General features: G+C 30.6%; 1 protein-coding gene across 7 annotated transcripts in view; it reads right to left on the bottom strand.

Annotated features, from left to right (window-relative positions):
- Positions 1 to 25,651, bottom strand: part of LOC123274034 (homeotic protein antennapedia-like) — a 194,003-nt gene that overhangs the window by 45,789 nt on the left and 122,563 nt on the right. For 4 of the 7 annotated variants that reach the window (XM_044741547.1, XM_044741552.1, XM_044741535.1 and 1 more), the window contains one exon: positions 21,583 to 21,636. The exons of 1 other annotated variant lie outside the window; for it this stretch is intronic. The gene's annotated coding sequence lies outside the window, so the exon portion shown is untranslated. Of the gene's footprint in view, positions 1 to 3,379; positions 3,828 to 17,060; positions 18,378 to 21,582; positions 21,637 to 25,651 lie in introns of those variants that run through there. 2 more of the 7 variants (XM_044741564.1, XM_044741569.1) reach the window with 2 other exon arrangements.

Below are 25,651 nucleotides of genomic sequence, written 5' to 3'. Positions count from 1 at the left end.
AGATCTGATGAAAACTCGATTTTCGAAAAACGGGGTAAAACCAATCTTCCCGATTTTTAAAAATCTTCGATTTTTTTTTTTTAATTTTTAGATTAAATAAAACTGAAATTTCTTGAATTCAGCAAACATAATAAAGATTATTCTCGGTTAAAAATAGAAAAAACGAGCATATTATCTGAAAATTAACAATAATTAATAAAAATCAAATTAAATTGTTGTTACTGCGTACATTTTTCTAAATAATTCATTAATTAAATAAAATTGATCCATTTTACACACGTCACTGTCAAACTGAATCTCAGTACAGTACAACTTGGTTATAAGTTACATCGGATGATGTAACTACTCACTCTTACGGCAGTTATATTTTTATCTATATCTCTATCTATATATGAAATATTTCATGTAAGTAGGAGAAAGAAAGAAATATAACCAAGTTGTATTGTACCATCAATCGTAAATGATCAGCGTAAACAAAACATAGTTAGTAACAAATGACTAATGTCAGTTGCGGTAGCGAAAGCATTTGCTCCCGCTATTATAGACGGCGAATGTGTAGCTTCATCAATGCACGAATCTTTAACTTTCTGCCTCGAAATAGGTGCAAAAGATGCGTACCTTCGAGCGAGGTATAAAGAAAAAATTTTTCACTGCTCTGTTGAGTATTACACGGAAAAAAATAATCGGGAACCTCTACCGAAAAAATCGGGAGCCTCTACCGAAAAAAATCGGTAGTCTCTACCGATTATTTTTTCCGTGTAGTAAACAAATGAGGTAAATATTTTCATTTCCGTGTAAAATTTGTGAAAGATAATTAAATACCAGATTTTCGCAAAGCATATTTTGCTTCATTGATTTTTTTTCACTTCCAATATTAAAAATTATTTAGCTAAAAATATACAAATCATCAATATATTTGTATTTCAGAAGTTAGCATGCATTGCATATAGTGCCGAAAGTAGCGCGATGATTATAGTAATCGAACAATAATAATGCATGTTGCACAAGGCTTTATTCTCTCACATTATAGTAAGCGCTGTATTACCGAATATTGTTAAAAAATGATCATGCTGTCATCCACAGTAAATTTTACCCACCACAGTAAAGTTAGAATCACAGTGAATATGATAATAGAAATTTTATATTTCTCTTCGTGTCTATGCATTTATTTAGGACACAATTGCTTTCTGAGTAAATTGATTTGAAACTGACTTTGTTACCGTTATAAACTATCACAGAACTTCAATAATGTTTTTTTTCTACTTTTTCATTTATTGTGCCACGCTCGATACAAGATTTGAGTTTATTTTCTCATTTTTACTATCAAATTAAATCCTTTTTCTTTCATCAGTGAAAAATTTTTTTGATCAATGATCGGAGAATAATCGAATGATGTTAATTTTTAAAGAGCTACGTTGTCTCAAACATACTTTAAATAAGTAGTTTAGAGTAAGGTAAAAGCCCCAATACACTGTAAATCCAAGTGTTTTAAAAGTGGCTACAAATGGGCATTTAACATAGAAAATTTAAAACACGTGGAAATGTTTTAAAAGTGACTACAATGCTTTAAGATAGAAACAAAACACTTTATGTGTGTTTTGTTAAAACACTTGGATTTACAGTGTAGATGATCACGTACCAGTATATGATCACTCCATGTATTTGTATATCTATATTCACAAATATAGGTATACAAATACATGGAGTGATCATATACTGGTACATGATCATCTATTGGGGCTTTTACCTTATGTAATGTGAGAAAATATCAAGAGCTGTGTCACAAATATCGGTGGTTGTCTGCGGGGATCGGACCCACGCCCTAAGGTGTCATTCTCATGGTTCTATTTTGCCATTCATCATTTTAATCTATCGGAATGATAGTCAACTTAATTGATTAAAACAGATCCTCTCACTAACGTATTTTTGAGATAACGAAATTTTTTTATTTTATATTTTCCTTGGAGGAAAAAAGTGTAGATTGACACTGATGAAAAAATTAACTTGATTCATGGCAAAAAATTTTGAGTTGAAAAAATAATTAAAAAAAAAAATCTTTTTTTTTAATCGAGTAGGAAATTTCTCCATTCAACTAAACTTTACTTCAACCAAGAATCTTTTTTTAAATTAAATTTAGCTTACTTCAAAATAATCGAATTCTTCAAAAAAATTTTTTTAGTATCACATTTTTTCTTTTGAATCAAGCTAATTTTTTTAGTTAAAAATGATGGTACCAGACTGAATGATTCGAATTGGTATCATTGAGGCACCATGAATTATAATCACCATTAATTGCGCTGTGTATATAAAAAAAAAGAGCAGAAAAAGTGAAAGAGAAAAAGAGAGAAACATCATTATGCAAGACGACTTTGTTATCTTTAGATAATGAAGTGACTTGTTGTCCTTCGCTACTAGGTTCCTGGCAGCGGCATTCCGGTTCTGTTTGAAGACCATCGGTTTAGTGGATCGCCCAGCAGCGTTCCTCAGCCGCCAAAGGAAATCTCACGAGATCCCGATCCCAGATTACTTTACGAAGGTGTCGTACTTAGCGGTACATTTGTTTCCCTGAATCTTTTTTTTGTTATTACTTAATACTGTCATTTTTTTCCGAAATAAATTTTCGTACAAAAGTAAAATATATTATACTTATTTTATTCGTACATCACACAACGTATAAAAACTCTCTGTCTGGTATACATACTTAAAGTAAATAATTTTTTACAGAGCATATGTATATCTATCACCTGTATCCACGTGGTTAGATATCACGTCAAGATATCATACAGCATTTACTATCGAACAATTTGCATTCTAGGTAAACCAGACGACAGTACTCGTAACATTTACATAACTCACAAAACTTAAGTATATATATTTTTAATATTATTTACTAACACACAGCATAGTAACCAAGAAAACTACTTAAATATATGTATAACTTGGCTGTATATGTACTATGTGTATATTGGCATCGTCTTATCAACGTACTTGATGTCAACGACGCAAAAAGCGTCATAGACGACTGTATAAACAATGCCAATTACATATACACAGGTGTCGACCGTCTTCATTCCTTTAAAGTCATTGCAAGCAATACTCGCGCGTCGTGTACATGTTTTACATGGAAAAAAATATATGTTAATATATTTATTTATAAAATAGTATAGTCGACGTTAATACTGGATTATAGTATCCTGCGATAAAAGTGTTGGATCAACTGCGATTATTTTACGATAAGTTTTGTGTGCTTACTTATTTTCAAAAATATGAGCAGTAGATCACATAATATTGTGTTAATTTAGGTCACATTAAACACTAACTTGAGAAAACAGTTTATTTATGAAAAAAATTTTGTTAATAATCAATAAATACGACTCACATTTGCAAGGTTTATTCCATCAAATAAAAAACTATCAGAGATAGATCCAAAAAATTGGAGCTAAATATCAGCGACACGTGTGTAATATCCGCCATGTTTATGTTGCATCAAGCACCACGTGAAATTTTTCAGTGTCATAGTTATAAATACCCTCATTTCACACAATATTTAACTTTTATCAAGTTGACAATTTACCAACCACACGTACTTGTTATTTATAAGCAATAGCATTTTAAAAAAATTAAATGGATTAATGGACAATAAGTAAATTGATTAAGACACTGATCACAAAACATAATAAAATAATAGATTACAAGTTCGTAAATGTAGCGATAAAAAGCACGCGCTTGTGTTTTCTAAATAATCGCGGAACCGCGGTAATGTGCGCCCACATTGAGACGCCGGTTGGACGCAGCCTATACGACCCCGGTGAGCCAGACCTTCTGACTCGATGAATGCAGACAGAAACGGAGCTACACGATATGACGGCGGACGCACAGTCACAGAGAAAAAACACAGTAGAGCAAGAGAAGGAAAAAGTGAATGACAGTGAGTAGAGAGAGACAAAATAAGCACACAAATTGAAGCTCGTACGAGAAACAACATATATGAGCAAAAGAGAAACGAAGCTCGGATAGAGCGGGACAGGAAAAGAGGGGACGAGAAACGATGTGAGAAATAAAAGAGGGACGTACAACTCCGCACTAACACTTTTATAAACTTATGCGTGTGTGTCTTACATGTGTGAGAACACGTACGTGTGTAATGTATGTCTGTTTGACCCTAAAAATGTACTTGCACACATATACACATACAAAATCGTCCCGTTTTTCGGTGGCGTACTCGTGTGAATGTGTGCAGAGAACCGTATCCTCCCGTCGAGCGTCGAACGGACGGGAACATCGAGCTGTCAGCGCACCCCAACCCAACCCCTCGATTTCGAACCAACCCCCTCCTGATGAGGTATACTTCCCCTTCTTCAAACTCTACACACGCCACGTCCCTTTCGCTTTTTTCTCTACTCGTCGTTCTCGATCTTGCTCACTCAACGACACCAAATTCCCCTCTTAGTTCCTTCCTCATCCGCCCCCTGCTCTAGCCCTACACGCTTCAAGATTCAACCAAATGCTTCCAATGAATTCTCCATGAAATATATTTTTAGGTTATCGGAATATTTAATCACATTGTTCGTATTTTTTCTCCGTTGGGACACTATTTTTGTGTAATGTATATTCGGATTGTCGGTTTTCAATCCTGGGCCACAATAGTAAACTCGAATGAGAACATTGCTTTCAAACGCCATTTCAAGTCGGTTTACGATTTTCACATTAGTGTGTTATGTCTGATCTCTACTAATGCTGCAGTAGAAGAGATTAATGGTGGCTAAAAGGAATAGGGCAGCTTTTCTTCCATTGCATCAGCAAAAAACTGGAAAACAATACTCGTTTTTATGACTAGAAATGATAGTGATATTGGTTGAATGTAAGGATTTTCATAAAGGTCTCGTAAAGAAATTTTTGAATATATTTCTATAGGGCCTGATGTGCTCATTTATCATTTGTAATGTGTCCTGATGTGGCTTGATTGGGACTGATAAGGGTTGATCTGTCAGCCTGTCATTATTCGATAATTTCTGATGTGTCCATATATAATTTTTTCATAAAAGGCAATATTAAAAACCTCTGATAGAAGGCGCATGTCTGCTGAATTCTCCCTTTATAAGAGAGTTAAATTTGAGGTGTTAAAAAACTATCAATTTTTGAATTCTTCTAAAGATCTCATCTGTCACTAGTTCTTAGTTATATCAACAACTAAACCAATTTCTGTCTAACTTAATATGATTACCGACTTTCATAAGAATTAACTAAATCAACATAAAATTTTAAAGGATGTCTGTAAAACAACGAAACCTAAATAGGGTTTTTCACCCACTTTTCCCTAAGAAGTCACAAATATGAAATAAATACATATTGTTAACATTAATATATAGAGATCTAAAATAAGTTAAATCCCAATGATGGACCAGGAATTATTAATTAAAGATTTATAAGCTTATTATAACTGAAAAATGTAATTGGAAAAATAGTAACAATCAATAAAACAATTATTAATAAAAAAAAAAACTTAATATGATTATAATAAAAACAATAATGATGAATAATGATAAAGTCATAAAAAAAAAAATTCATATTTTTTTTATTTATATGGCCGTACATGACCAGATCAACCTACATTAACCTAAATCAGCCCATATAGAAAAATTATTTCATGAGAAAGCATTTCTTCTATGAATGTTTCTAATTAACACAACCAGATGTTAGTGACAAAGGGGATGGATGTTTTTTCACGATAGAAAATGGACGCTGTGAGGATTAGTGTTCCCAGGAACCGTGGCCAACTGATGATGACTCTATCCAATCCTCAAACTCGATTTCTCATACGTATTCATTTTGATGGTTGTGGGCTGACCGGCGGCTAGGGTACCCGGCACACGGGGAACGGTACAAGTAAAATCCAGGGGGAAGAGGCGCCTATGATTTATTACTACCATTACCTTCTCGATAATTATATACTGCCCTATAACCGCCTTCTCGACGTCCGTTTCATGAAAGCCTTGAACGAAAGGAGCGGTGGTGGATGATATCCTGCCGGCTGGCTAGCTGGAAGACATCACACAGACACAGACATTATAACCACCACTATACATCTTGGCCAAGTAACGTACATAATGCTAAAATGTATCTCGGTGTGGTTAACACTTTTTATATGTAGCTTATAGCATTATAATGTCGATTCAGTCATGTGAATCATTGATCGATACTTGGACTTTTCTAACCTTCTCGATTCGCGAAATTCTTATCGCTTTTGACCTATCAACCCGTAACCAGAACTCGGAACAGACGTTCAGTGTGTGAGAAATCGTGTAATCTATCATACCAACCAACAACCAATATTCGAGTTAGTCATTTACGATAAATTGCATACCTGTCATTCTCGATCGTTATTTATTTTATAATAAATAAATAAATATGTGCTTCAATTATTTGACAAGTTCTAAAAACTTAAATGCTTTTCACGTTACCAAATAATAAATTATCAAGAATAAACTAAAAAGGAAATTCATAAAAATATTATCGAAAGATTATGTAAAAAACTAAAAAAAAGTACTACTACTCGCCCATATGCAGTACGGAACAAAATCTCCACCCTCGTACATCTGTGATCGCGGTCGTAAATATTGGAAAAAGAATAGGGGTCACGGCAACCGTTACTTTCTCTGGAACTCCCTTAGGAGCACTTATTAAGCTGATTCGCTGGAGATAAGCAATCATCTAAGTATTTCTTAACAGTTTCGTTTTTATTTCAATTATCAATTAACTACCGCTTAATGTATTGCATCCATCAATGCAAAGTACAAAAATATTTATACACTGATTTAAGAGCAATGTTCTTGATTCAAGAATTTTTTGTTCTTAAACTCATTTTCTTAGCTTGAGAATTTTACTTCTTAGATAAAGAGTATATTATCTTCGATCAATACAATCAAATTCTTTATCCACTAACGATTCTTGAAAACTAACAATAATTTCCTTTTTTTTTTTTTTTTAGTTTAAGAACAGGTTTCTTTTTTTTTTAAACAGCTAAAAAATTTTTGAACAAGTAAAATTTTTACCTTAACATATTCGGAAACGTATTTGAGATTATTTTTCAATCTATTGAAAAAAATATAAATTCGATCGTTTTCCATATTTTTGAAACAAGTTAATAATATCTTTAAAAAATGTCATCTTGTGTCCTGTTCCAGAAAAAAATTTTCTGGGTAAAGTACAAACTATCTTATCTACAAATACCAAAGTTTTTCGTTAAATTTGTATATTGTGAAAATTTTTGGTTAAATTTTAATATGTCCATAGAAAAATTCATAAATGCACTTCGTAAATGCACATAAATTTACCGTATAAAAAATTTTAGTGTAAATTATTGAATGATGAACGTCTTGCACGGAAAAATTAGAACCCGACTGGTTCGTGTTTTGCACCAGACTCAGTCGTGTGCGGCGCCAGAGTGGTTATTATGCACGGATTCTGGTGCAGCACCCGACTGAGTTTGGTGCAGGACACGAGTGAGTCGTGTGCGCACACGACTCTTTCTGGTGCGCACACGACTCAGTCTGGTGTAAAATAATTTTTCTTCCATTTTTTCTTGCACACGACTGAGTCTGGTGCACAACACGAACCAGTCGGGTTCTAATCTTTCCGTGTCCTTTTTATTCTTGAGTTTAATTTCTTTGATTTGTGAGTGATGATTTTAAATTTATTCAAACTGAATATCCCAAACCAAGAATGATAATTTGAAGAGAATATTTTTCTTGTACTAAGTAGTTTATTTTAGTGCAAATAAATTACAGCAATATGATGATGACAGAGTAGAGTATAAAAGCTTTCATTTGCATAACAGTAATAACTACAACTGATTGAGATGTTGTGCAATGTAATGGTTTATAGTTTAAGTATTGGATACGGTTAATTCACCATGATAAAACAAGTAGTCTATTAAAATAATAAATTGTCACATCCGTATCTTCCTACAGAGTATAGCTATGGTTAAAATACAATTTATATATTGTTCACATATTGAAGCGCATCGAAGAATTTATGCACGCATAGAGCATACATTTGCTAAAGAGTACGCATCATTTATTATTATTAGTATTGTTATTACTGTGTATACATGAATGTAGAGGTAGTGGTTTTCGTATGTTTAATATTTGCATAATAACCAACCTAAAGTGAGGGAGAAATGACATACATAAGCTACACGTTGAATCAACAAAACATAAAAACCCATTATAGTAATAATTTATAATGCTTCAAGTTTTTAACGTGTGAAAGTAGTAGAAATATATGTATGTGTGTGTATATAAAGAGGGAGAGAGAAAAAGTTTATGAATCTCCATGAGAATGAACCGGCTGATGTTCATCTGTTATTATGATATCATATCGTACACGCAATCTCCCATATTTAGTATAGAATAGAATCTTCCTTTTTTTAATTTTAGCCGTATGTGGAAAAAATATACATTCTTTCTGTCCGAAAAAATGATAATTAACAGTTTTAAAAACCGATTTTTTATTCACACAATTCTTATACGTATTCAAATCATTTTCATAGATTTAAATATCCGTAGCTGGCCATATTGTGGCTAATATATTTATAAAAGAACGGAAATAGGTATTAAGTAGATTTAAAAACATCAAGGTATGCTGATAGAATTTTCTAGAAAAAAAATTACTCTGCTATAGCCCAACAATACCGGAACAATTAACGCTCATTAGAGTTATAAGGATTTTGTTTTTAATGTACTACAGTACCTAGAGCGTGCAATCGAACGCAAAAAGCATTGGCACTGATTGTGCAACCGTGCCTTAATTAGCTCTGTAAATTCAATAGAAAAAATTCTCTTTGTGAATTAAAAATAATTATGAATGAAAGTTGGTAGAAAAAAAATTTTTCTCTCCATTTTCAAGCTAACAATCAATTCTGAACTTAAATTTGTATTGGCTATGGACGAGCAGTAAAATAAATCAAAATCAATAAGAAGAGTCTGAAAATAGACCCTGTCCTCCATTTTGAAATTTTCTGCTCTAAAAATCAAATCACTTTAATCGGGCTAACAAAGTTTAACGCAATTTTTAACACAAGAGATACCTCGATTCTGAAAATCAATCAATCAAGAAAACGATGAATTATTTGAGAAAATGCTATTGTTAAAAATGTTTTGACAACGAATTCTCTTGAAAGAATCAACCATTTTGACTAAACTTAAGGCATTTAATATAGTCAAGCGCAAGAAGTGGTATACTTTCAAGCATGAATCAGTTGAGCGATAAAATATTTATTTGAAAAAGTGTGAAAAGTTTGATTTATAGACAATAAATGTGTCATACCAATAGACTTGAAAATTAATTCATCAGATCACGTCCAAGTCAGGATATGCTCTCTACACATGTATTAGTGAATACTTCCTCGAATAAGTGAATCCTACATATTAAAATTGATGGTTGATTGAAGATAGCTTAGTATCGAAATAACTCGTAAATATGGACCCTGATTACTCATTGGTTCAGAATTAAAGCGCACGCGTATGCGCGCAATTTGAATTCCTAGTATTTACTAATTTTAAGTGCCAATCGAACCGTAGTGGTTCGGTTCTTCCTTCGTAAAAAGTGAATATTTATTTATTTGTGGAAATTTTCACTAATTCATGTTTAATAGAAAGTATGTTTTAGATTGCAAGTCTTATGTCAGTTTGTTAATCAGTTTCATTTCTTGGGAAAGAGAATATTTGGAGAAACTGAATGAAAAATCTTTGTATCATGAAAACATCAAGATGTGAAAATTTGATTTTTGAAAATAATACTAAAATTATAATCACTTAGAGAATTTTTAGATCACTTAGAGATTCAGAGTAAAAAAATACTAATTTTAAAAAATAATGTCATATTGAATCAATAATAAATAAGTTGTATGAAGATTAATTTAAACTTCTTAGTGAATTCAACTTTAATTACATATGAACGAAATCATAAGTATGGTAAGATCTTATTAGATCAAATCAAATTTATCAATATCTAGTTTATAATGATATTCTTATCAAACTTGATTTGATTTTATCAGAGAATGTCTAAAAGCTTTTATTCTCATCGAATAATCTGATGTGACTAGATCAGATTCGATTTGAACAGATCAAATCAGATTTATTTATACCTAAATTTTGATCAAATTAGATCTGATTTGATTTGAACAGAGCATATCTAAACTTTTTTTCCGAGTAGAAAATATTTTTAAGCAAAAAATGTTTCTCAGTTTATGTAAATTACACTTGATTTAATAATTTTTATTCTTGATCCATGGCGAAATTCTATCCAACTGATATTTTTTTCTTCATAATTTTATCTTTTTAATAAATTAATTTTTTTATAAGTGTATAAATGTAGTATAAACTTCAATACCTCGAATATTGTTAGATGTCATGATCATAATAACAGGTGAATTTGAGGTCAATAGATAGAATTGACGTTCGACTAATGTCATGATTTCGATAAATTTTTGATAAACTAGAATATTAATATATGAAAAAACTTCAAAAAATTTGGGATTGTGATCGATAAGCTTGAATTTAGATATAAGATATAGTGTTGTTTGGGCCAATGCAATTAGCAAGCCATAAATCTCAAGCTAACGAGACAGGGCGCCCCAAAGGCGTCACGACGTTTTCGCGAAAGCCGAGCTTCCTTCCTTCAGTCGCGCCAACTTGCTCTTTACTCTTCTCAAGCAAGAGAACTTGCAACTTCTCGTTTAGAGACGAGACAACGTGGGCACGATATTCGAGTGACACGCGCTCTACTACTCTTTACCTATATATTACTAGTATGTGCTTGGCGACAACACTGACGACGATGTTTCTTCCCATCTCCTTTCCACCTTTTACTTCTATACTCTTCTTCAGACGAGCCATGTAGCTAGAAAACACACTCGCTATCCATCTTACAACACTTGACGAAAATAACTTGAATTTAAGAAGTTTGGAAACAATATAAAGACGAAAATTGAGAAGATGCACAAGTTTGTGTTATGTTTTCGTGCCAGATACAACCCAACAGATCGTGACAGTGTAGAAATACATATAAATTTTAATGATCCCTTTTATTTTCGTTCTTTTAAATAATTAAAATTTTTTAGATTACTTCAAGCGATCTACCACTGCAATTTATTTTTAAATTATAAAATAAATCATAATCGCCGAAAATAATATGCTTTTAGATATATTTCTTTCTTCAGAAAATTTTCAAAATTATCAAACAATTAATTTTATTATTTTTAATCAATTTTCTAGTTAGATTAGATACGTTAAAAAATTAAACATACTCTAAAAATTTCCAGTTCATATTTCGATTCCTTAAATAAAAATTTTTTAGCAGAACTAATTTATTTTTATAGTGAACTAAAAAGAAAAGTAGTTCGTTTTCCGCTATCAGAAGAAATAATATTCTTGTAAAAGAAACTAATTGATGTTAAAACGGAAATTAAAAATTTTATTTTCAAAACAACTGCAGGGACAAGGAATAAATTTACATATTATTGATTCTTCTAAAAGCAAAGGTCGTTGAGTAAAGGACTTGAGACACAAATACCTGCTATTTCGCAACTGAATTCTAATTTCTCGATCTATATTATTATTTTTCCAGTTTAAAATTCTCAAAGTCACACTATTTGTGTACAGCTAACCCGAACCTATTTTCCACTTACACAGTAAAAAAATTTTCGTAAAATTTAACATAAAATTTTGTGTAGATGATTTTTTTACACAAAATTTATGTTAATTCTACACATACTGTTTGTATTGATGAAATCAACATAATTCTGTGTTAAAAGTAACACAAAAATATGTTAAAACTTTCATTGGCTGATTCTCGGATTTCTACACACTTAAATGTTATCCATAACACAAATAAAGTGTTGATTGTAACTTTTTCTTTGTGTTACTCAGATCAGCTGTCAAATATGTGAGTTTTACTAATAATTTAAATATATATATATTTTGTGATTAAAAAAATACATGAGCAATTGAAAATAATAAATTAAAGGAAAAATGCACATGTAGAAAATTAAAAAAACTGTAAGTTTATTTTCTAATAATTTATTAATTTCAATTATTTATTTTTTTGTCTAATTCAAAAAAATAAATGAAAATTAAGTTAGCCGACATCTGAAAATTTTTACAATTTTTTTTAATGAAAAAATTATTACAAAAAAATTAAAAAAAAAAAATTTCACTTGTAGAAAATTTGAAGAATTATTCGTCTAATTTTTTTTAAGTATTTTTTAACTTGTAAATAATTTGTCAAAAAAAAACAACATGTCCGCTAGATTCATAATCATAAAATTTATAATTTTTCTTATTTTATTTATTTCCTCATAATTTAAAATTTATTCCGTCTTCTAGATTCACACTAGAAAGGACATTAACCTTGTAATGAATTTTAAGGTTACATTCTGTTATCGGATGTTTTAATATAAATTACCCTTTATTTACTTAGTTTTTAATTGCTATACACTACAATTGTATATTTATTAGCTGCATTTAAGTATTTTACGTAATGACACAAATCAAAATCCACCAAATTAAAATGACGTTGAGGCTATCACATTTACATGTCTATCTTGTGTGGCATACGTAACTATATATGAAGAATTCTTTAACATAAATTTTGTGTTGGTTGGCCAGTAACATTAAAAAAGTGTAGTTTTACTTTGAATTAACACTTGAGTGTGTTAAAAAATGGATGGATTGATCAATACAAACCGTTTGTGTAGAATTAACATAAATTTTATGTAAAAAAAACATCTACACAAAATTTTATGTTAAATTTTACGAAAATTTTTTTACTGTGTACCGTTTATTCATTTCTACCACACAACTTTTCAACAAACTGCATTGATTTATAACTGTGGAAAATACCAAAAATAAGAAAAGAAAACTATCTATATTCACTATGTACTTTGTAGAAAACCGTGTTTACACCACCGTGTTAGTCACAAATAAATAAAAACGCTAAATATAAAACTCACAATATTCCGTAAAAAGATCTTTACAGTAAAACAGCAAAATTTATTCATTTTTTCCTTTTATTTTTATTTTTTTATGTACAAGGTATAAATTCATCATATTGAAATTTTTTTATTTTCAAAAAAGATTGTGCAATGTGATATAAATATTATATAGAAATTAATTATAAATAAACCGAGAACTATAATTTTATTGATTAATTTGATCTATCTAAAAAGTAATCAGAAAAGGTGAGGTATAAATAGAATTAATTACACCGATATACATATAATTTAGCAGGGTTTATCCTAAAATAAAAATATATGATATATAAACTAAACTAAAACGTGAAGAGAATATTGACCTTGAGAAACAAAAAAATAATTCCCGCCGTGAATAATTCGAGGATAGAGTACAAAATAGGAAAAAGAGAAACTGTAACGTAACAGGACAAAAGAAATTTGTGAGGACGAGTATCGCTTGGCTTCAAGGTTATAGATTATTCAAGAATTGTTATGGTCCGGAAAAGAGAAAAGAGAATATAAAGAGAGGAAAAAACGAAACGAAACAATATCCAAAAAGGAAAAATAGGTGAAAGTTTACGCAAGAGGTGCATTGTCACGAACACGGAGGAATACAACTGAACGAATAGAAATAATACTGAAAAAACAGTGGAAGAAGAGTGGAAAAGGAAATAAGAAAAAAGTTTGAGCTTCAGCTTCGTGAGAGGTATTGTTGGTTGCGTCATTGGGTGGTAAGGTATCTTCCTTTATCCTCCCGCGGAGTCGGTCGAAGCATGTATAATATCAAAATTTATGACCACTACGTTCAGACCCTCTTTTGGAACCGGCTACAATCCGTTCAAGCTGTAATCGAGCCTTATTCTCTTCCTTCTTTTGCTTACTTTGAAATCACTTGCTTTCATCCATCTCATTCAATCGTTTGATGCATACAATAATAGTCATCCTCTTTCGTACTTTCGCACGTCTCATAGCGCGAAGCGCGTGAGGTTGTGCTTTATACTCGACTCGTCAAGATCAAGCAATTTTGTGATCTTTAAATGCCTCTATTACAACCATATTACACTTATACAATGATGTAAGTAGATGTACACTGAAAAAACACTTAAATTAAACCATCTTTTACTTTCTAAAATCATTTCATGTTGCTATTTTGAAAAAAAAAAAACGTTTTGAAAAAAATTTTACGTGGACGTCCGGATGTCACCCCATTTTGGATGTACCAACGATTACTCCCGAACAAATTGATATTTCAAGACCGGACCTTTTTTATTAGTTTAAGAATTCGATGAACTGGGTCCGTATTTCATATCAGTGGCCTAGTATACATATTTTTTTTTTAAATTGAATTTTTATTAAAATTCACTACGATACAACCGTAAAAGCCAAACGAACTTTTCTTATTTGTCACGTGAAAGCTATGACACCACTTGATCAAGCTAGATATTTTTAGACTAAGTGCGCATATGACAAGAAAAAAGGGCGCTGATATTTAAAAAAAAGAAATTAAGAAATTACTTAATTGTATTTTTTTTTTTTAATCAATTACAAAATTAATTTTTTTCTTAAAAAATGAATGAGAGTTATGAGGCGTGCACTTTTGGATTTTCCAAACTTTTTTTTTCTTTTTATCATTATTATTATTCTTATTCCGTTTGTCATTTTTAGCTACTTATTTATTTATTTACTTATTCAATGATTTAAATGATTAATAGTAGCAACAAAAAATATTTTTGATAATTAATAGAGTAAATATTTAAATAAAGATGAATCTAATTTATTAGATGTATCAAGTTGTATATAAACTCAACACTTTTTGCGTGACTGCTATAATATTAATAATATGACGACAATAAACGTTTGCTTTAATAGATCATATCGTAAGTTATAAATTTAACGGTCTGACTCGAAGAGTTATGTACTGAAGAAAGTCGAAAGTCAGGCAGAAATAGAAGAGAAGAAGATTATTGTTGAGAAAAAGCACACAACACGAAAAAATCACACTCGTACGGAATAAATCATAAAGTTGTCGGAATTGGTGGTTCGTCTTCAACTCCCCAATATAGCTTTACGAAAACCAATGGTTACTCAAATCGAAATACGGAGCTATCAACAAGACATTTTTAATCGATTTCACCGAATATATTTTTATCGCCATTTATTTTTCGACTCTTAGATTATAGTTACATCAAAAATTTGACTAATGCAATAAATATGAAAGAAATTTTGATATCTATTCCTATATTTAGCAACGAAATCATTTTTTTTAATGATCTTGAAATTCTATGGGTGACAGCCAAAATATTAATCTTGTTAAAATTTAAATTAAGCCCTTAGTATTGACATTAAGAGGTTGCAAATCGAAAATTTCCAGTTTCTATTTACATAATATGGAAAAAAAAAATTTTTTTAACTAGAATTTTATATTTCGTTCGGCAAGCAACATCCCGAAAAGAACGGTACATATTTATATACGTAGAAAATTGGATGTCTCTTGTGATTTTTTGATAAATTTGTTCTTTCGAAAGTTATTCAAGTTAAGAATTAGACATATCTTAAATTTTAAGATTTTCTCTCATTTACGACGAATTGATTATTATTTTGATGAAAATTAATCATTCATATTGAAAAATATTCAATTTTGACTGTATTATAATCAAAATTCGAGATAGAGTCCCACAGAAAAAAGCAAATACAAAATATAAGTTTGGCTCAACTAATTTTTCCATATAATTTTGACATTATTCAAAAAGAAATCTTACAGAAACAATCATTTACGGTGATTTAATGCTAAAATTTTCATATCATATGTTTATATATGAAGTGAAATACTTGAAAATATTGTTAATTGTGCCTATTATTTTTTCATACTGTACGGACCAGTATTGTAACTCTTGGACGTATTATCTAAGTAATTATCTCAAACTCTAAAATTTTGATACCCTCAGCCGTTAGCCAGCACCCTTCATCAAATTTCCAATCACCCTTGACCATTCTTTTAATTTCCTGTTTCGTCGACAGCCTCTCGTTTTTCTTTTTCTACACATACGTAACATAGTACTGTGAGCGGAAGTTTAAAAGAACACGAATGCAAATGGTCCCTATAGCACCAACCAATAAGATTTCCGATCTCAAAAGCGTTTATTTTTTTCCAATTTTGTTGGCGTAACGTCCATGCCTTTTAGTCGCGTTAACGTAAGTTTCACGCTCTATTTTCGGGTCGGGTGTTAAATGTACAACAAAAATACAAAGCTCGACTCAATTTAAAACTTAATTTTTGCTGATACAAAGTTGTCTAAGTTTTTATGATCTCAAAATGGTGAAATTGTTTACAGTAAGTAGTCGTGACGTGTGTGGTAAACAGTAATTAAGTAAAAAAGAGAAAGATATAAGAGGAGCACTATTGTGGAATTCGATTGGAACGTCGATAAAATTTGTTGAACGTGCTCAAATAAAAAGTAAAATTGTAACGCGCTGTTAAACGTAAAGTCAAAGTATTTTAGTTGAAACAGTCAGCTACTTGGTAGTTGCTATCTCCCTTGTTGTTCTCTCTTATTCAGTCTCTCTTGTTCTTATTCGCCAACTTTGACTCGGCAACTCTTCAGACAAGTGTGCAAGAACCGCGATGAATTACGGTTAACAATGGAATTTGTGTTTCTTGCCAGGCAGAGTAAGCAATGGCGCGAGGTCCTTTGGAATTTAGCCGCGGCACAATTACAATTAAGAGCGGTTAGCGAATTAAGGAACGTAGTTGGCACGCGGCACCGAGAATTCTACGTATCGCAAAAGACTCTAAAGCGATAAGAGATCTCTTTACTTCCTGGTAACCAATGATTTTCCAACGATTTATCTTTCTCTCTCATCCTTTTATCGGCACGTACGGTTTTCGTAATGAACTTGGAATGACACGGCCACCGTGACAGCCCGAGGCTCAATTTTCTGACCATAAAAATTATCCCCAAGCATAATTTTTATTATGACCGTCATCATCCTCTTAATTACATCAAACCGGCTTATGGACGTAAACAACAATTGAATTGATAAAGCTCACCTCCGTCTTCGCTTTTTTCGTCGTCTTCGTCGGCGTCGTCGCCACTCGATGCTCCCCCTGACAGAGGGGGCAGTTAAAGGCGCCCGCGTCTTCAGGGCCGTTGTTATACGTTCGACTGGATTCTCTTCGACCTTGTCTCTCTGCACCAGAGGTCGTGAATTTGCCCCAGTGCTGAACTCCGTCGTGGCTGAAAACTCCTGTCACTCGATTGGCACCTGTTACCACCGATGCTGCTGCTGCTACTGTGACTACCACTAATGCTACCACTACTACAACTACTTCTCCTACAACTACCAAGCCACCTAAATACCAGCAACCTTTCGAGGAGACTGTTAGTGTTAAACTTGTCAACACTATCACCGCCACCACTGTCACAATCAACAATAATCACCGTGTTAGTGTCTGTTTCTCTGTCTGGATAATGTTTTTTGAAAGTATTGTTTGATGGCACCTTCGAAACACCATTAGTCCCGACTAGGCGATCTCGTTGCTCTAGGGGTGACGGACCCGTCGGTGGCCCATTAACCATTACCTCTTCTTTCCTCCAGCACTTTCGTATCACGGAAACTTTACACTTTTTATTTATTTATTGAAAGTAAACACTATTCGCTGGTTGATTCCCTTCCACTCACTAGTCTTTGATGGATTCTTGACATGCCAATCCGAAAACACTTTTCAATTACCGTTCTCACGGAACAATTTTGGTGTTATTGTTATTCGATTCCATTCAGTTGTTCTATTATATGATAATTTTTGTTAGTATTCTTATTACTTAAATCAGATAGTTAATTGATTTCTAAATCTGTTATTGTTTTTCAATTGCCAATAAAGAAAATAAAAAATAAGCGAGCGATTCATTTAGTGGTGCATGCGACTGCTTTATTTTACGGTATTATAGATTTTAAGTTCATTATCACAGATTTATGATTGAAACGTGACGACGAATCGGAATGTCGTAATGTTACTTCTTGAAATCAATTTAACAGTGATTTCCATTGGATTATTGACTACTGTGACTTTACTTTTGCTCTTCAATAATTCTTCGTCGGCTATACATATATTCTCAGTACTTCTCCTCCCTCATAAAAGTAGAGTATTTATAGACCAAACAACATTCTCAAATGTTTCGGTTTTAAATCTATATACTCGATACTTTAAGATTGATGTAAACTTACTTAAATGTAAGTAGATTAGACTTGTATTTAACAATGCTTATTTTTCAGTAATGAAAATAAATGTATAGAATTGCAAACCAAATTAATCAATGTTATCCGAAACTGATGAGTCTATAGGAGACTTTCCACTTTCAGAAGAATGTTAACATTTTTTTTGTTATAACTCCAATTGTTCAGGTACTAAATTTATATTAAACACCTATTTATCAAATAATCATGTCATTTAAGTGACAATATTGTCTTTTGATGATAATACAGAAGAAATAGGTTATCAACATCATAGGTTAATTAAAAGACGACTTTAATTAAAAACAAATTAGAATTAGTTTCAGCACAAGAATTAGTTTCTTCAACATCAGTTCACAACAGGATTTCATGGAAATAACGCATTGTTCATGAACGTTCCAATCAACTAGGAAAACTCAAGCAACAATGATTGACATTGGTGGCATAGATAAAAGCCACACAGTATTAATAAAAACATAAATACGCGGGTCGCGGTCACGTATCGTATTCAAGAGATGAAATGACTGTGATCCGCGAATTTAGTTGCGGCGCTTTCGCAGCCTCCGAGAGGGACCAGAAAGCGCCGCGACGCGAGACGTCCTGCACATGCGTTAAGCTTCACCCACCCTCTCTGGGTGCTAACCAAATCCCCCACCTACCTCTATTTTTCTCTATCCCTTCTTTAACGCTTTTTCCCGCTGCCGCCCCTTGAAACTCGCCACGGTAGCATGACATACCCTTTTCAAACCAGGGTGTACTATCGCGCACTGTCACACCATCCCCTTTGTGCGTCAACAAAAGCCTTTACTCACAAATATTCACTTGTTCACACATATACTCATATACATTATGTGTGGATCTCTACTAATCAACCTTATTATGATATTTTGTTGACAGTATATTGATGTAATGATTTTACTGGTCAATATACTAAATTAACCTCATCTATGCACTGATAGAAGGATTTCTTACTATTTAAAAAGATTTCTTTGTAATTAAGAAATCATTTCTTAAACATCATTTTTTAATATTTAAAAAATATTTCTTAAATACAAAGAAATATTTCTTAAATACTAAGAAATATTTTTTAAATGCTAAGAAATGATGTTTAAGAAATGATTTCTTAAATACAAAGAAATCTTCTTAAATGCTAAGAAATCCTTCTATCAGTGTGAAAAAACCTGAATACTGAAAGTCATCCAATAAGCTAGCTCCAAAACTTTCGGCTACGATCAAAACTCAAGACTGTTTTGTTAAAATTTTGAGAAAAATTAAATTTCGTATAGATTTTACCAAAAAGTTTTCTGAGATAGTGTTGTCTAAATATGTTTACAAACTATTTAAATAAACATTTAGATATCATACTTGAAATATTTAGAATAAGTAAACCCAATTTTTCAAAATTGCACTGAAAACAATTACTTTCAATTTTTTAAAAATCGTCTAATTTTCTCAGCAGCAAGTCAAGTTTTTTGGTGGAATTTTCATAAATGAATAGTTAATGAATGTCGTTTTTTATTAAATATTTATATCATGTTTTAATATTTTTCTGAATGAAAATGACAATAAATTTTTTTATTTAAAAATATTTCGTTAGAGAAAACCAAACTGTGGTAAAGAACTTACTTGAAAATGTGAGGATATGAGGTAAGAGAGAACGGAATAAATTGAACACGAACTTTAAATCTCTCAGATACGTGCTTTGAGTATACGCCGATTTTATTAAAGAAATATCGAAAAATCTTGAATCCAGCTATATACTTAAAACTGTTGATAGATTCAATCAACAGCTCTTCGATGAATTCTGTGCTACCGACTAATTCATAAGTCGCAATGCAAAGAGAAAAAAATCCAAGGATAAAACGTTTGTAATATCGCTTCATATTTTGCAATTAATTACTATTAATATGCCATACGCAATATAAGGTTCAAAAAATGTTTTTAATTTAGAGATATAAATATCAATGGAACTTGCTTTGAAAAAGATTAGTTAAATATTAATAGTTACTGAATCAAAATTATAACTTTCTTACATTATTCATGTTTTACCTACTTTCACATACATACACTGAGAAAACAGTTCATTTAAATGAAATGAGGCTCGTTAACTATAAATAAATCTCTTATTTAAATATCACAAGAAATATTTATTTGATACAAATAAATTGATTTATTAGAGACAAAGTTACAGTATATTTGAATGAAATTCAGATTTGTTTATAGTTAACAAATAATTCTTTGGTGCTGACAATGATAAATTTCAACCAAATCAGATTTGTTAACTATAAATAAATGGTATGTTTCAATATACTCAAAGCAATGATTTTTAGTTTTAGGTTAGGAAAGTAGTAAAAGTAGACATATCGAACGTTTGGGGTTAAATGGGCAATTCTTTTGGAATTATTAATTATACTGAAATTGTAAACTGAGTTAATTTTCATTATTTATTTTTTACAAATCACGTCGAGAAATAACAGTGGCGACCGTAGCGACACCAAGCGTAATTTACTTAAAGTGAGATTTGTTAATAGTTAACAAATCTTTATTTAAATGAAATAAATGAGTCGACTCAGTTAAATAAACCAAAATGAGGTAGTATTTGATTTAAAGTAATATATATTTGAATAAAAGAAATTTGTTAACATTAAATATATATTTTTAATTTATTTCAAATAAAACTGCGCATTTGAGCCAAACAAACTATTTTCTCAGTGTACTCACAACCCTTCGCACCAATAACCTTTTGACCCAAGGCACGACCAAAACTAATTCTTTTACTACACACCTCAAAATTTCACGTACTCTTCGAATCTTTGTAAATACTGTGTGAGTTTATAATGAATTTATCAAAAAACAATCTTCGTTTTCTTGCAAAAATCAATGTATAAAAAATAGCATTATGAATAGAATTTTTATATAAATACTAGTATCAAATAAAAAAAAACAATAAAATAGAATCCTTCCGGTATCAAAAAATCACAAGCAATTAAGATTATTAATTAAATTAACTAAATAGAATAAAACAGAGATAAACGTTTCAATACTGACAATCATATTATTGTAGGCGTCAGAAATTTATATTTTTACATAAATGCTTCTTTTTATAACTAAAATTTATCCTTTTAACTTAAAAAGCTTCTTACAATCATAGTGCGATAAGTTGGCCGAGTAGACGTTGAAGCTTTCAATTATTAATTCATCAGTGAATGTTAATAATAAATATTTAAATTTATTAATAAAACAAAAGAAACAATTTCCCCGAAAGGATAATCTAACAAAAGATTTAATTGTTTCATTGTAATTATTTATCAATCTTTTGTTTTTTATTTTCACGTACTCACCATTGCGTGAAAATATTCTAGCCGGTATTTACAAAGACTTCCGAAGATTCTTACCTGCAACAAAAAATAACATCATTTAATTCAATCATATTCTACAATCTCAACTAAATGCACTATAATAAATAATTGCACACTTTAAATCAACGAAGAATGTATAGTGGTGGTTTAATGACGAGCGCTAAGCTTTTTTTGAACCTCAGCAACATAGTCTCCTAGTTACAGTTTACACACGCGCAGGTATAAGAAATAATACCAGTAACTGGCTATATAAAAACTTGGGTTTCATAAATATTTATTCGCTATAGTGTGAGATGCTTTTTTCATTTTTGCTATAAATGCTGAATTTTTTTTTACACTACAAAAAAAAAACACTTTTAAATCCTATATTTTATCACAATCGCACGAGGGTTTGAAAAATTAAATTCAAAAAAATGGCAAGGCATTGAAAACTTTTTTTTTCCGAACAGTGACTTATGTTTTACTATTTATACCAATGTAGGTAAAATTTTGAATAATATCCATAGAGGTCTGTGTGCAGCATGTTACAGTTTATATTGTACTAACGACTGTTGTTACGTGAGCAACACATTCATAACTGTTTAGAAAATATAATATGCAGTGACTTAAAGTGAAATGCATATCATTACTATTTAGCATAGTACTGAGTTCTATATTACATTAAAGCTGTCGCCGGGGTTTACCTACTGTCTGTCTATACCTACTGTGAATCAGGTCATCCTTCATAAATTTTACGTCACCGTGAAAAATTTTTTGTATAAAGAGTAAACATAACTAGTCAAACACATTTAGAATAAGAGTGAATAGTTGTCATAACTCATAATTCAAGTATAACTAACTCAAATAAAAATCATAATAATTCAAATATTAAGTATATATAGTTATTATCATTAATAACTAGTTGCTGATATCGATAACGAGCAATCAAACAACATTTGAATATTTAATATATCTACAGAATTTTTTCTGGTAATCAAAAATATTTAACTGAAGTTAATTTTTATTTTATTTTATTTTTTTTTTTTTTTTTTTTATGTAAATAAGTGTCGCTTGTAGAAACTTACTGCACATGCTATTTATCAAAAACTAAATCTTAACCTTATTGTGATGTATGAACTTTACAATAGGTTCATAAATTTTATCCCAATAAAAATGTCATTATTGCTTCTATTTCATCACATTTTCATGCGGATGTTCATAATTAACGGCCTTTTCAGTTAATAAGGCTTAAAATAAAATATCTAGCAGATCAAATACTTATTGTCCGTTTAAATTTTTGATTTTCTTCTAAACACTTAATATTAATTTAAAAAAATGAAACAAAATCTGCACACACAAAGAAGAAATTTTTCGTTAAAGAGCAGATTTTTTTGACTCAAAAAATTATTCAACAAAACGAAAATTATTTTGGTTAAAATGAAAACATTCTTTCTATTGTGTTGTGTACAGAAAATAGAGCTTAACTCTGACAATTTTCAGTTTTTAAAAATAAGTCTACAGAATTATTCGTTGATTTAAATTTTAATTTAATAAACAATTTGAGAAATTATCTGAAATTATTGCTATCCAGTACAAACACAAGGAGGGATGAAATTGGTCATTTAAAATGTATGATAACTTGAAGTAATTGATACCTAAATTTTTGTCGGTTTATATCACTTCTCTCTTTCTCCCTTGTAATGGTATAATAGCTCACCATAGTAAAAAAAGATTAATTAGAAAAAAAATTTTTCGAGGAATAGCACTTAGAAATTTCAATCGCCATGTAATTATTCACCGTGTAATTAATTAATGTAATTAGCAATTAACTCAATAAATAAATCTAATTAATTTTAATGGTTAGTTGTTTTTCTGTGAAAATTATAAGAGAATATCACTTCACATTGTTACCAGTAAAAAAATAAAGTTACCGAGTTTTGGCATAATATGGCAGAGCAGCTGATACTCCTTCGCTTATATATTACATATATATGTACATATCATTATATACACACACTCCCTTTTTCATACAAGATGATCGAAAATGAGATATGAACCTACTTACTTGAAAAAAGATTGATTTAAGCAATGTCGATAACGGATATATACAATGTTCTTCGCTTTAACAACCAATTATTCGTCAATTATTAATATCAAATGTAAATTATGTAATGATAAAAAAGTTAATTTCCTTCAAGAGAAAAATCTTAAATCAAGAAAAATTTACTTAAGCCCAAGAATAATTTCTAGGATCAAGAATTTTTTTTTGACTCAAGAAAATAATTTTCTTCAAAATGATATTTTTTGTGTAAGATTTTTTCTCTTGAGTCAAGTTAACTTTTTTATCAGGGTGAATATTTTGAATTAATTTAGCAAAACTTTCTATTCCTCAACAAAGAAAAATGTATTAGAAATTAATTCAATATCATTCCATTTTTTTTAGAAAATTTTCTGATAACAGCTTTACAAAAATGAAAATTTAAAAACAAGAAAATTGATGATAAAAAATCGGCAAACGATTTTTACGTTCATAAATTCTCCAAAGATTATTAATAATATATAAACTCGATACGAGGATGAAGGATCAGGTGATTTAGTTTTGAATTATTGGTTGCAACATTTTGTATACTATATTGATACTTCTTCAGACACTCATAATAAACAAACTGAACTTTTAGTTAAATTACATTTAAAATCCTTGTCATATTTCAATATTATTATTAATATTCAAACCAAGCTAACTTCGATTAAAATCATAAAAGTTATTCTTGAAAGCGCTGGATTCAGTATTAAACCTCTTGCATATATGAATATACATACGATATTTCGTGCTTTTGCTTTTTCTCTCTTTATATTCATTATTTTTAAAAATAAAAGCAAAAAAAATCTAAAATTTAACATAACCATAGGTTTATATTTTCTTACAAGTGAAAGAATCGTAACGGGGAAAAACACAACAGTATAAATAGTATTTTATGCCAAGAAAATGGACAAGGACTATATATCGGCTGTGAAGCAAAGATGAAAGTTGCCAACCCGTGTAATTAAACTTCTTTAAAACTTGCAATTTTATTTCTCTCTTATTCTGAGTGAACATGTTTTTTCTACTTTATTGTTGCTCACGAACTTTGTTTTTCATTTTACGTTGAATTTCATGGTTTCAATGATTCACCTTATTTACAATGATGATTAAAATAAAAACAACAATTATGATAAAAATAAGGAAATACTTGAATTTATATACAAAATATACTGATGTTTGGAATACGATAACGTCGGTTATAAAAACATTGAGCGATGTCACGGGATGGTAGTAGCTACCTTTGAAAAGCGCATAATAAAAGCCATATATATTAAATTTATGAATACGCTTGTGAAAGCGCTTGTCCAGCCGGCACCTATGCTCATAGTCATCAGAGAGAGAGATAAAGCCACAACGAAGAGACTTTCTGATTCTACCAGTAAAGTTAAGTTGCCTCTTAGGATGTTCTGCGCTTTCTTTATCTCTTTTTTTTGTCACTTTCCTCCCTACTTACTTCCTACAGTTATGTAGTGACAGCCCATAATTCCTTCTCTTTTGATAGCCGGCTCTGTATCTCACGATCGCAGATACAACCGCGATGTCTGCAAGCATAAGTACTGACCCTTGCATATCAAACATATGCGTCGCTAAAGTTGACCTATTTTCCTGATGAGTGTTTTACGATCTTTATTTGCTCAATGATATTCTATTGCCGGACTAAATTATGTTTACTACTTTGCTGCAGCAAGTTACGCTGACAAAAAAAGTATCTTGATTAAAGAAAATGTGGAAAAAAGAAAAATTGAAAAGTTATAGTGTAAAGTACGATTTATAGAACCTGGATGCCATAGTGAAAATTTTACTTATCAACACATTTTGAAGCAAATTCTAAACTTTTTACTATAATTTATGAAATAATAAAAATTTAAGAATGTGTGGTATTTTAGAAATAATTCGATAATACCTCGAATTGATGTTACCGCATATCTTAATTCAAGAGTAAGAAATTCTTGCACAGAAGGAAAAATTTTTTGATAGAAGAACTAATTT

This window comes from Cotesia glomerata, linkage group LG1 (genome assembly GCF_020080835.1).
Source record: "Cotesia glomerata isolate CgM1 linkage group LG1, MPM_Cglom_v2.3, whole genome shotgun sequence".
Lineage (NCBI taxonomy): Eukaryota > Metazoa > Arthropoda > Insecta > Hymenoptera > Braconidae > Cotesia > Cotesia glomerata.
Note: the sequence above shows the minus strand (reverse complement) of the source record. Positions and strands in the feature narration are given on the sequence as shown.